The following is a 13,196-nucleotide window of genomic DNA, read 5'->3' on the forward strand; positions in this document are numbered from 1 at the left end:
TCAGATTATAATATGGCCCCCACTTAGTATGTGACACCCCAAACCTAACTGGGATAGCCGTCCCAAATTCGAAGCGTTACATTAGTCATTGAAGCGAATCTCCAGCTAACAACCACCTGACGCACACCCCAACCTTATAAAACCTCATTTATGACTAACTGACTATCATTTATTAATGCAGAAGCAATTTGTGAACCATTTTAAACTTTTTCTAAGTATTTAAACCTAAGGGTATTTTGGTCATTTTATCACCTAAGATTAAACTATCCCAATTTTATTTCTAAATAGTTGTCGACCTTTTTTTAGTCAAATTATGGAAACCCTAAAAATTTTAGCTTAACTCGAGTTCATTTACTATGTCTAATTCAAGTTTTATTATTAGGGACTAAATCGTAACTTTTACAAACTTTTAGTACATTTTCTAAATTAAAAAAAATTAAAAGTGTTCCTACCAATATTAGCAATTTCAAGTTTAATACTAAAACATTACCAAGTTTTCCTATCATTAAAGGCTTCAATTAATCTAATCAAGTTTTATGACTAAATTATAAATTAAGCAAATTAGAATACTAGATTACAAAAACCAAAAATAAAACCCCTAAAAACCTACACGCCCATGTGAAAAGACACACACCCATATGCAAACCACTGTAACTTTTTTGTCAAAAATTCGTTTTAATCATCCGATTTTACATAATTTACTTACCCATTAAACTTGAAATATCTAGAATTAATTACCACAAACATCCACACATCTCCAATTTAATTTATTTACAACAAATATGCAACAATTAATCAAAATTTAACACCCAATTACACGCTTAGCAAACACCAATTAATTCACACAAGCTACATACCTTAGTTGCAAGCAACCCACTCCATGGTAAGCTTCAATTAAACATTGTTAGTATAAAATACATGCTTCATACACCGTATTATCAACCACCGCACGAACACTTATCAACATACCATAAATCAAACATCAATTAGACATAAAATCATGTATTAAAGCAATTATAAAATCACCAAAATTAAAGTCCAAAATTTAATGTCCAAAGTCCATTACAAGTAAAATAACACTAGTCCCAAAAGCATTACAATGCCCCTATATAGTCTCTAAAGTAAATTTCTTAAGCCACTACTGAGCCTTATTCTTGGATCGCCTTTGCAGTCGCTTCTCGACTCCTTACGCCCCAAAATTCTCTACACGAAATGTGAAGGTGTGAGCTTAAAAATCTCTTGTGAATGATAGTAAAAACATCAAGTAATTTGCACCCAATCATGCATAAATCAAAGAAATTAAGCATTAAAATTTCAGTCACAACATGTTAACATTTCACCAAAACATCACATGCTATTTCAAGAATTAAGAATCAATTTTTCCATGAAATGTAAAATCATCTTTTAACACATAAACATTCAATTATATTGGCATAATACATCCATGGCAATAAGTAAACGTGTGATAAATATTAGATAAACGGATCTCCGAACTCCCACAAATCAAATACAATCCTCCGAATTGAGTGGGCCAAAGACACACGCTCCCTTATAACGCCTCAAATAACCCGATGAGTGGAGACTCAAGCTCAACACTCCCTTATCTACTCCAAAAAAATCAGTCCACCAAGAGCCATATGCTCATAGTATCACAAATAATGGTGAGTACTCACAAATCCTATGGCATGCCAACTATATCCAATGAATCCACCATGCAATGTTGCCAATATAATCATACATACAAGGCATAAAATCTGTTGTTTAATCACTTAATTGAAGATGTTAAAATGTAAGTAAAAGCCTGTTTCTAAGCAATTTTAACATCAATAAAATTAAGCATAGCAAATATCATTTTCCCAATATTCATATACAAATTAAAACATCTTTATCAAATGTTCAATAAATCCACAATTCATGCTCCAAATATCAATTTATTCCATACAATTTAATCATGCTAAAAGCATAATACACAACTTACCAAACCAATTGCCATTTTGCTCTTTTATAAAATAAAACCTATTTTTGCAAATCCAACCATCCAATATACAATTAAGTCATTAATAACAACAATTAAAACTTTAAAAACCTATTTTTGCAAATCCAACCATCCAATATACAATTAATTCATTAATAACAACAATTAAACCTTTAATTTAACACATAATCAGACCAATTTACCAAATTGCCCTTAATATCACCCACCTCTACTTAGCTCTTTAAGCAAAAACGTATTCAAACAAGCAAGTTTGAGCTTCAATTTTGATTTGCACGTTCCTCCTCTTGATGTGGAGATTTAACAGAGACAAAGTATGCATTACAAACTAACAATATCAACAAGAAACATGAAATTTGATAGAGCATATGAATCTAAATCATTGCTCTAAACTACCTTACCAATGTTGTAAACTAAGCCGAAATATGAAATTCCTCAACTAAACTACCTTTTCAGCACCTCAAACCACTTCTAATCTTCATTCCTAGTCCAGTAACATGAATTCTAAGTATTAATTTCATCATTTAATCCACTTCATAATTTTCCAGAAAAATCATCCATGTTCTTGATCAAATTTGAATTTCTTAAAATTATTCCATAAAATGTGTTTGAACTTTTGGTTTAAGATTAAAAAAATCTTATTAGACCTATTTTGAGCTTAGATATCCATTAATATTTGGATTCCAACTCAAAATTAAAGATTCACCATTGTTGATTCGCAAGTTCAAGAAAAAAGAAATTAAAGTTGAAAATCCATTATAATCACTTTAATTAACAAATAATGATTGAAATCAACTTAAAAAGAAGTTCGGAGATGAGGATTACCTTCAATTGAACTCAAATAATTGATTTGGAAGTTTGAATCAAAATGCTTGAAGAAATTCAGATGACTTTTTGCCCAACTTTGAAAATTATTTCAAGAGATTTTAAAGAGAATTTTGGGAGAGAAAAGGTTTAGATCTATTCTCTTATATTTGGTTTATGAAAACAAGCGAGAGAGAGAGAGAGAGAGAGAGAGAGAGAGAGAGAGAGAGAGAGAGAGAGAGAGAGAGAGAGAGAGAGAGAGAGCTCTCAATTCGAGTGAAAAATGAGTGAAAAGTGAGGTAGTTGCAGAGTTTTTAAAACTGAAAACCCTCACCTGATTTTCAAAAATTTGGAGAATTTGCCATCAGACCACTCCCCATTTTCCCTTATTTTATAATTTGCTCATTTTCCTCCAAAATTCTGAAAATATGGTTAATTTGATATAAAACCTTGTACGCATTTCCCTTGTTTTTCAAATTAGTCCCATTTAATTAATATTTTAAATCACTAAAGTAAACCCCTATTTTAAATTATTTTTAAATTCCAATTTAACCCAAAATATTTATTTTTACCCAAAAATTATTTAAAATCATAAAATTACTTTTTCTAAAAATATTTTTATTTTCTAGAATATTATTTACCGATTTTTTGATGAAATTAAGCTAACTAATTAAGAATATAAATTGCTAATTAACCCGATTAATTCCCAATTTCACTTGAAACCCGATAAACTTACCCAAAACTACTAGACCTATTTTCGGGGCCTTACAAAAGAGAAACAATATCCTTATTGTTTAAAAGCATTAATCAGAAGGGAAAAAAAGTTAATGAGAACTGTGCACCAGGTAGGGTCCTAGGGAAGGGAGGTGAGTCTTATTTGACTGCTTAAATACCAAGCTTTTCATTGGTAGAACCAATCCTATACATGCACATTCACATTCACATTGACAGAACCAATCTTATTTTTATTTTTATTTTATTATGGGAAAAAGGGGAAAATAAAAATAAAATATTTAAAAAGTAATTAAACCTAAAAGATCCTATAATATTAAATAAAAAGAAACCCCCTTATTTATTTGGTAGCATCCTCGCTATTCGATAGTCTCCACTTCTTCATGACCATATTTATGCCTAGTTCCTCTTTCTGGAGTGGTGAAATCATCGTGCATAGTATCTGAAGTTAGAGTCCAAGGATTGAAGATAAAATCTAGAAATTCAGGCACAAAGTCAAATGAGTTATGTGAGAGTTTTCTAAATGAACATCTTATTGAGTCATCTCGTATTTTGGTATATCTTCAATAAGCTTGCTGCTGTAAATGCATGTGTTGTAGCATGTCCATGAGTACCGATTGATCCAATTGTGCAACAATGCTAGATGATGAAAAGGTAGGTGTTAGTTCGGTCCACCCGGGGTTAATAGGCCAATTGGTGTTTCAAAGTCAGGATAGGTAGTTGGTTTTGGTTCAGGAATCGGTTCCAACATATCTAGATAATCGAGTAGTTCTACTCTAGTTGGTTCATCAACTGGTTTTGTTTGCTTTTGTCTAGCAACATCATCCACTGTTCTGGCTATATCAACATCCATGATACATCCTTGTTTGTATCTTGCTCTAATGTCTATCTTTAGAGGGATGTGAGATTGTATACAGAGTAAAGTGATTAATGAGAGGAAATAGGTAAAACCAGCTCACTTTGCAGCACACTCTCGAATTTCCTTAAGGATGATGTTTCAGACATCAATGGACCTTTCTATCATAATAGCATACAATAAGAGCTGGTTTTACCTATTTATTAAAGTAAATAAAATAAATAAATAATTCATGGGCCTAGTAAAGTGAGCGAAGTTTTATTCCTCTTGACTTCACTACCACAATAATGTTTAAGGCGTTGACCATTTACCCTGAACTCACCTCTCTTACCAAACTAAAGTTCAACTACTCCATATGGAAAGACTTGGTGAATAGTGAATGGACCGGACCATCGAGACTTTAACTTTTCGGGAAACAACTTTAGTTTAGAGTTGAACAATAAGACTTGTTGACCTACTTTGAACTCAAGGATTTGGATGTGCTTATCATGCCATCTTTTTGTTTTCTTCTTAAACAACTTGGCATTCTCATAAGAAAACATTTAGAATTCCTCTAACTCATTGAGCTGCAACATCCGTTTCTTTCCTGCAATCTCTAGGTCCAAGTTGAGCTATTTGAGTACCCAATAAGCTTTATGCTCCAACTTTAGTGGTAGATGGCAGGCTTTACCAAACACTAACTAATAAGGAGACATCTCTAAAGGAGTTTTAAAAGTTTTTTGGTAGGCCCATAGTGCATCATCAAGCCTCTCGGACCAATCTCACTGATTCGGATTAACTACCTTCTCGAGTACACGTTTTATCTCTTTATTTGCCAACTTAGCTTGCCTATTTATTTGTGGATGGTAAGCTGTGGCAACCTTATGCCTCACGTCATGCTTGTCGAGACATTAACCATTTATTCACAAAGTGGAACCCCTCATCACTGATGATGGCCCTTGGAGTCCCAAACCTCGTTAATATATGATTCTATAAGAATCACATAACTACCTTGGCATCATTTATTGGATATGCCTCGACTTCCCCCAATTTAGACACGTACTCAACCGCCACTAATGTATACATGTTACCATAAGAAGGGGAAAATGACAAAGAAATACAGTACCCCAAACTTTAAATAATTCTACCTTAAGTATGTTCATCAGTGACATCTTGTTTCTTCTTGATATGTTTCCAACCCACTAAAAACGGTCACAATTTCTTAGATAGGCGTACACGTCTTTAAATAAGGTTGGACAAAATAATTCGACTTGCAATACCTTCGTTGCGGTACGAGAACCTCCAAAATGTCCCCACTTAGGGATGAGTGACAATGATACAAAATATTGGCTACCTTATTTTCTGCCACACATCTCTTGATCATTTGGTCTGTGCATTGTTTGAATAGGTATGGCTCATTCCAAAAGTAGTAACTTTCATCATGGAGGAACTTCATCCTTTGTTGGTACGTCATCTCAGATGGCATCAAACTACAAACCAAAAAGTAAACATAATCAACAAATCAAGGAGTATTGTGAAGACTTACCCTAAAAATGTGCTCGTTTGGTTTAGTAAACTATCAATACTTGATCAACTTTCATTTCAAATACTCTGGAATCCAAGATATAAGTTAAAAACGCATCACAGCCATTTCAGATAAATTTCTATGCGGATATTGTTGAAATCATATTTGAAACACAATCAGACTTAATAGATTCAACAAAAATCAATTCACCCTTTTGGTAATCTCAAATCAATTCATTTTTATCAACAATTCACTACAGCATCGTGAACAGTCAACCAATCCATTCCCAGAACAATATCAAATTCGTTAAATGGTAATAACATCTAATCAGCACGAAAGTTATAGCCTTGAATTTTTAGTGAACAGTTTTTGCAAACCAGGTCAACTATGACACTATGGCCTAAAAAGTTCATTACTTTAACAATAATCAGTTGACTTAATTGATAAACTCTTTTCCGTTACTAACGTAGTGCATATATATGAGTATGTTGACCTAGGGTTAATTAATGCTTATTCAGTAACATCAAAGATAGAAAATGTACCAACAATAACATCAGGACCTAAGGACTCCTCACGTGCATGGATCGGATAAGCTTTGGCATGAGCTCGAGCTTCAGATCGAACCACTGTATCCTTGGTCCCACTTTTGTTGACTCCAGCAATACCACTATTCCCTGACTGTCTAGCTCTAGTAGTAGTAACAATTGGTTTTGTATTCTGATCTTATTTTTACTCAATTCGATTTGGGAAATCTTTCTAGAAATGATCAGAAGATCCACAATTAAAGCATAAATCGTCTTTCAACCTACACACTCCAAAGTGATACCAGCCACATTGACTACATTCAGCTTGTAACACCCCGAACCCGAGGCCGTCGCCGGAGTCGAACACGAGGTGTTAACAGACTTCAAACCACTTAAAAAAAATTTTCCAGACAAGCTGCCAGTCTGCGTACTAGTCGCTAAAAAAAATCATATCTTGAGTTCTGAAACTCGAAATCCAGTTCCGTAAATTTTCCATCAAAATAGACTCATATGCCCATCTACACATTTTTTTCTAGAATTTTTGGTCGGGCCAATTAATACAGTTTATTAGTCAAAGTCTCCCATGTTACAGGGATCGACTACACTGCCTTTGTGCATTACGACTTGGATATCTCCCTGCACAGAGCTTCAATACTGATGCCGTTTGTTTATATAGAAACTAGACTCAGAGAGGAATCTATACATATATGGTATGACTCCTAATTATCTCTGGTTAATTTATAATGAATTTCCAAAGTCGGAACAGGGAATCCAGAAACCGTTCTGGCCCTGTCTCACGAGAACCTGAATATCTCTTAACATACTGTCCATATGATCTTTTCGTTGCTTCTATATGAAAATAGACTCATCGAGCTTCGAATACATAATTTATTCATCAATTAATTCCACTCCTACTATTTTTAGTGATTTTTCCATCTCACGTCACTGCTGCTGCCAGCATCTGTTACGAAAGCAACTATGCCCATTTCGTGATTTCTCCTTAATCCAACTAGTAGTTCTTCATACATATCACAAATTATGATCATGACTAGCCATGCCAAAGGCTAATCATTGTCAAACATCCCCCTACTACACTATTGCCATATCATGAATTTTAACACCAAAATAATCAACCATGACATATGGCATAAAAAGGTCGAATTATCAAGATTTACGACCTAACGTTATGAAACCAAACCCAACCGAACATTCATGCCATTTTCGCATGGCTAAAAGTTTACATACCAAAGTTCAAACACAACATAATAGCCTATACATGCCAAAATGTTCTCCTAAGCTGACTAAGAAGAAAGTACCAAAACTTGCTAGCCGGTGTGATGACTCCAATGACGGCCCGATCACGCAAAAAGAGTCGAGTCCAAGAAACCTAAAATAGGTGACAAGGAAACACCGAGTGAGTATATAACTCAGTAAGTCATAAGCAATGCACTATCATCCATTAATAACATTATCACAATAGGAAACAAAATGGAACGAGGCTAGTTACTCCATCCATACCGAACCATGCCATAGTTCCTCAGACCCATCGGTTCAATCTCATACCAAATCATGCATTCACATTCCATATACTCATCAATAGGATATTTGAGGCATTTTCATACATCATTTTATTTTCGTTACAATCATACAACTAAACGGCCTTTCACCTATTCCACAATAAATCTTATGTACGCGACTTCAATTATAATTGTCACATAGGTTTCAACTTACCAAACTCAACTCCAATTATAAACATAGCGCCTATTGGCCATGAACTCAAGGTACTTACCCGATCCGCTGTCCGTGATCGACTTAATAATGTCGCACACTTAGTGTCCATAATGATTCAAACGTATATATTAAGTCCGCACACTCAGTGCTATATAATCAACTCGCACACTTAGTGCTATATAATCAAACTCGCACACTTAGTGCTACATAATCAAACTCGCACACTTAGTGCTACATAATCAAATTCGCACACTTAGTGCTACATAATCAAACTCGCACACTTAGTGCTGTACAATTTAAACCCGCACACTTAGCGCCAATCTCTTGATCATAAATGTTTATACCCGCACTCTTAGTGCCGAGGTCAACAACTCAATACATCTCACCTCTTTTCTCTTCATTCAACACTTTCATCACCACATACATACATGTATATAAATTTATCATTCCATTCAGCATGATTACATAGACATTATGTCTATTTAGATCAATACAAAATATATGCTTGATGACTTACTTTGTGTTGGGTAAGACGGTTCCAACTCGGTTACTCGATGATCTTTTCTTTGCCCTTGCTTGCCTCTCCACCTTTAGCTTCTTGAGCTAAATCGATAAATTAACTAGTTTAACCATCTTGCTAAACATTCATACTTCAATTACACATGCATGTGTATGTTTGTATATTCGGCAATGACAATGGTAATTTAGCAAACCTTAATTTAACTTATAATTGTTCATAACACATTTAAAGCATCCACTCCATTCCATCATTTTAAAGCACATACATTACTCAATATTATCCAAATTCACATTCGGCATTTTCACAAACACACATGCCGATTTCATTCACTCATCTCTAATGTTAATTAAGAAATGCCGAATGTCACCAACTAAATGGCACACACACACACCCACATGCATAAAAGTCATCCACACCTCCTATAGCTCATTCGGCCTTCACCTTTGCTAGTTTTCCCCATTTTTTTGTCGGTTATATATACATAGTCCTAAGGTAATATCACGAATGGGCTTACATATATATGTATATATACATATAGCCGAATATGCAAAGCTTAAACCCAACATCACATAAGCTCCTAAGTGATGGCCGAATATGTATATCTATATATATTCATCAACTATACTATTACTTTTAATTTATCTAATCACACAATTTCCTCTAAGTTTAGCATGTAACACAATCATCACCCTTATTAATCTCTTATAGCCGAAAACCATACTTACCCCCAGAATCGAAATTCCAACATGGTTTACAAAAATCACTTGATAACTCACTCAATATTAACTAAAATTTCAAAAGCTAGTACAAACTTCCTTACCTTAATAGTGACTTAAGATGACCGATTGCTCATGTTACGAACAATATTCAAGATTTGAACATGGGCTAAGTAAGGGACTTAGTAACTAGCTTAATACATTCAACAATTTCCAAAAGCTACCATGCATTACATACCTTATTCAAGACTAGAAGGAGTGGCCGAATGTCTTACTTCCCCTTCCCCCTTCTTCTTAGCATTTTCGGCCAAGGATGATAAAAGATGAACAATATTTCTTTCTTCTTTAGATTCGGCTAGCAAGAACATGAATGATGATCCCTTTTTTTTCCTTTCATCATTCTTTTTTTCCATTTCTTTATTATTAACTTTTTATTTTGTTATTCATCCCATGATGCACCAATAAAACATGTCTATGACATGTTTTGCCCATCACACCTTGTCCACCTTATTTGTCATGGCCGGCCACTACTAAAGGGGGGGGGATTTGACATGCAAGTCCCCCCTTTTTCCACATGCACTAATAGGTCCTTACGCATTGACCTATCACATTTTAAAATTTTCTCGCATAAGTCCTATTGACTAAATTCACATGCAATCGACTAAATCGAAGCTTGAAATTTTCACACATTCATAATTACATATTCTAGACAATAATTATCACATTCAAACATTTCGGTGACTCGGTTTAGCGGTCCCGAAACCACTTCCCGACTAGGGTCAATTTTGGGCTGTTACACAGCTTGTTTACATTTCAAACACTACCTACGTTGGCTATTTAATGTGTCGATGATCTTACGTTGTTATGTTTCGATTGATCTTTGCTTGAAAACCTAGATAACTCTGAAAAATGGCTACTTGATTATTTTGTGGGGGAGCAAAAAAATGTTCTGATTGAGTTAAGTTTATTGAAGTCACGAGCTTTCATCTCATTTTGTTTCTTGTGGCTATAAACTTCATTCATTTTCTGAGCTTGGTTAGACAATACTAGAAATTCTCTAATTTCCATCGCACCAACTAACAACTTTATTTCGTCACTTAAGTCGTTTTCTAAACGAATACGCAGTTCTTCCTCAATAGACACAACTTCACAAGCATATTTATTGAGCTAAATAAACTCACACTCATACTTCGCAACTGATCTATTGCCCTATTTCAATTTGAGAAATTCCTTTTTCTTCTTATAAATATACTTTTTACTGACGTATTTCTGTCAAAACTCAATTTTGAAAAATTCCTAGTTAACCCGTTCTTTGGGTACAACTACAATCAAAGTCTTCCACCAGTAAAAAGCTTCCTCTATTAACAACGACACCACACATCTTAGACAATATTCCGGAGGGCACAACATTTCATCCAACACTCTGTGTGTGTGCTCTAACCAATATTTAGCCCTGGTCGAATCATCACCCACCTTACCATGGAACTCTTCAGCTTCGCACTTTCAGACTTTATCAATAGAAATTCTATGAGTATTTGGTTGTATAGTGCTTTAAAGACCAGGGGGTGGAGGTTTTTGAGCCACGTAATTGGTTATCATATACGTGTTAAACATGTCGTGCATCATATTGAAAAAGGTATTGAGAGCTCTTCTTTAGGCTCTTGAAATTGGGGTATGTTATTAGTAGCCCATTGATCGATGGTTGGAGTATTACTCTAAGCATCATCAGAATTTGATCGATTAGAATCAGTTGACATCTTTAATTCATAAGCAAACAAGTCAAACTGATTAGGAGTCGTCACACTATTATAGGTTATTAAGTGGCATGTATTTCTAAACACAATACATGCTACGTTCAGTCCTAAAATTGACTAAACCGTAGCTTTGATACCACTAAATGTAACACATATACCCGGTCCGATCACCCAACCCAAGCTATAAGGTATTACAACTGTATAACATTAACGTTGTTTACTATCCTATTGTAAATAACCAAATAATTTATTTCATAATTCAATTACAATCATTTCCATATTAATAAATCATATTCAGACCTAAATCGAACATACGAAGCATTTAAAAAAAATCGGGAACAATTCTAGACTAAACTGTAACTTTATAAAAATTTGGGTAAAAAGTGAAAATAGGGATCACACGGCCGTGTAACTCACTGTAGCTTTGTGGAAAAACTTGCACCAAAAATCAAATAGGCCACATGGTTGTGCCAAGTAATCGTGTGGAGCACACGGTCGTGTGGTAAACCGCGTCACAGGCTTTGTGTACCCAAAAACACCTTCAAACACTAGCTAAGTGACATACCAATTCTTAGGTTCCAAACCATGCATTAACCAACATTCAAACCTATTCAAAATGTGCCGAAACATGCCAAAATATACCAACTCGCAATCAACCTATGTGCCTAACCAATATGCCCTCATTAGCACTGGAACGAGGAAAATGTGCAAGTGTACACAATCGCAACAAGTAATAAAGTGACAAGTAAATGTCGAGTTATCGTACCCATAGGGACTGTGAAAAGAATTATTTATGAATGCTATTTAAAACACTTTGGTGAAGAAAAATATTTTGTTTGAAGAGGGTGATTAAAAACTAAGATTTTAAACTAAGTGAACTAAATAAATAAATCTCAAATGCAAAATTTCAAAATACAATTTTAATTAAGATGATATAATTGTGTTAGATTAATTACATTTCTTAACTTAGAATTATTAAACTCATGTTTATATTGTTACAAATAAGTTCACGACAACTCAAGAATTTTCTAACTTATGAGCATACTCACCTACCAAAATCCATTTATCTCTTGACTATATCCCTATGTCAATTCAATTGATTAAACAAATCTTAATAGGTAAATATGTTATTGCACATACATACTTATTAAATCGAAATAATCTCTTGTACATATCCCTATGTCAATTCAAAGAATTAACTCCATTTAATAAGCACATAAAAGACTATGTGAGGTAACAAAGTATCCTTACCTTGAAACAGTTTAATCACAATAATCTTGCAAGTTATGCAAGGAAAATGTATCGTTAGATACCGTTGCTAATCTAACCCTTAGCTACCTTAGATGATTAAACATGCACTGATTAAGTACTGTGCCTATTAGTTACAATTTCAATCCGTTTAAATAATTAATTCATTAGTTATCTAACAATTGTAATGCAAGAATAACTTAGTCATGATTTTACATAATCAAGCATCTTACCGAGGCCTATAACAACATAACAAAATTTTAATAATTTTAACAAACAAAATGCTAAATTGATTAAATTATCCATTCCAACAACATAAATATTCATAGATATGTTTAGCATAACAACAACAAAAATAAAAAAAGATAGGGAATAAGAATCAAATCCGGTGTTTTTCCGTGGCTTTACTAGTTGCTCCGTTCTTCCTTCTCCATTGTCCTTGTCGACCAAGGCTGCTATGAAAACTTAATTGCTACTCCAAATATCTGATGAATGCCTCTTTCCCAAGAGGAGAAATCGACAAGAGAGCAAGGGAATTTTGGAATGGAAAAGAATAGAGGAAAGATGTGAATGCTTGAGGTGTGTTTCTAAAATGACCAGCCTAAGGGGGTTTTTTATAGCTGAGGAAGGCTGCTAAAAATAGTTAAAATTATCAGCCAAAGAGCCCTCCCTTGGCCGGCCACACATGTGGCAAGGTTGATAGTTTCAACTTTGCTAATTTAGGCTTAGGGCAAATATATAAAGCCACAAATTGTGGAGGGGTTTGAATGCAACTTGAACAAGTCTTCAAGGGCCTCTTTGCAAGCTTAAATAA

This window comes from Gossypium hirsutum, chromosome D01 (genome assembly GCF_007990345.1).
Source record: "Gossypium hirsutum isolate 1008001.06 chromosome D01, Gossypium_hirsutum_v2.1, whole genome shotgun sequence".
Classification (NCBI taxonomy): domain Eukaryota; kingdom Viridiplantae; phylum Streptophyta; class Magnoliopsida; order Malvales; family Malvaceae; genus Gossypium; species Gossypium hirsutum.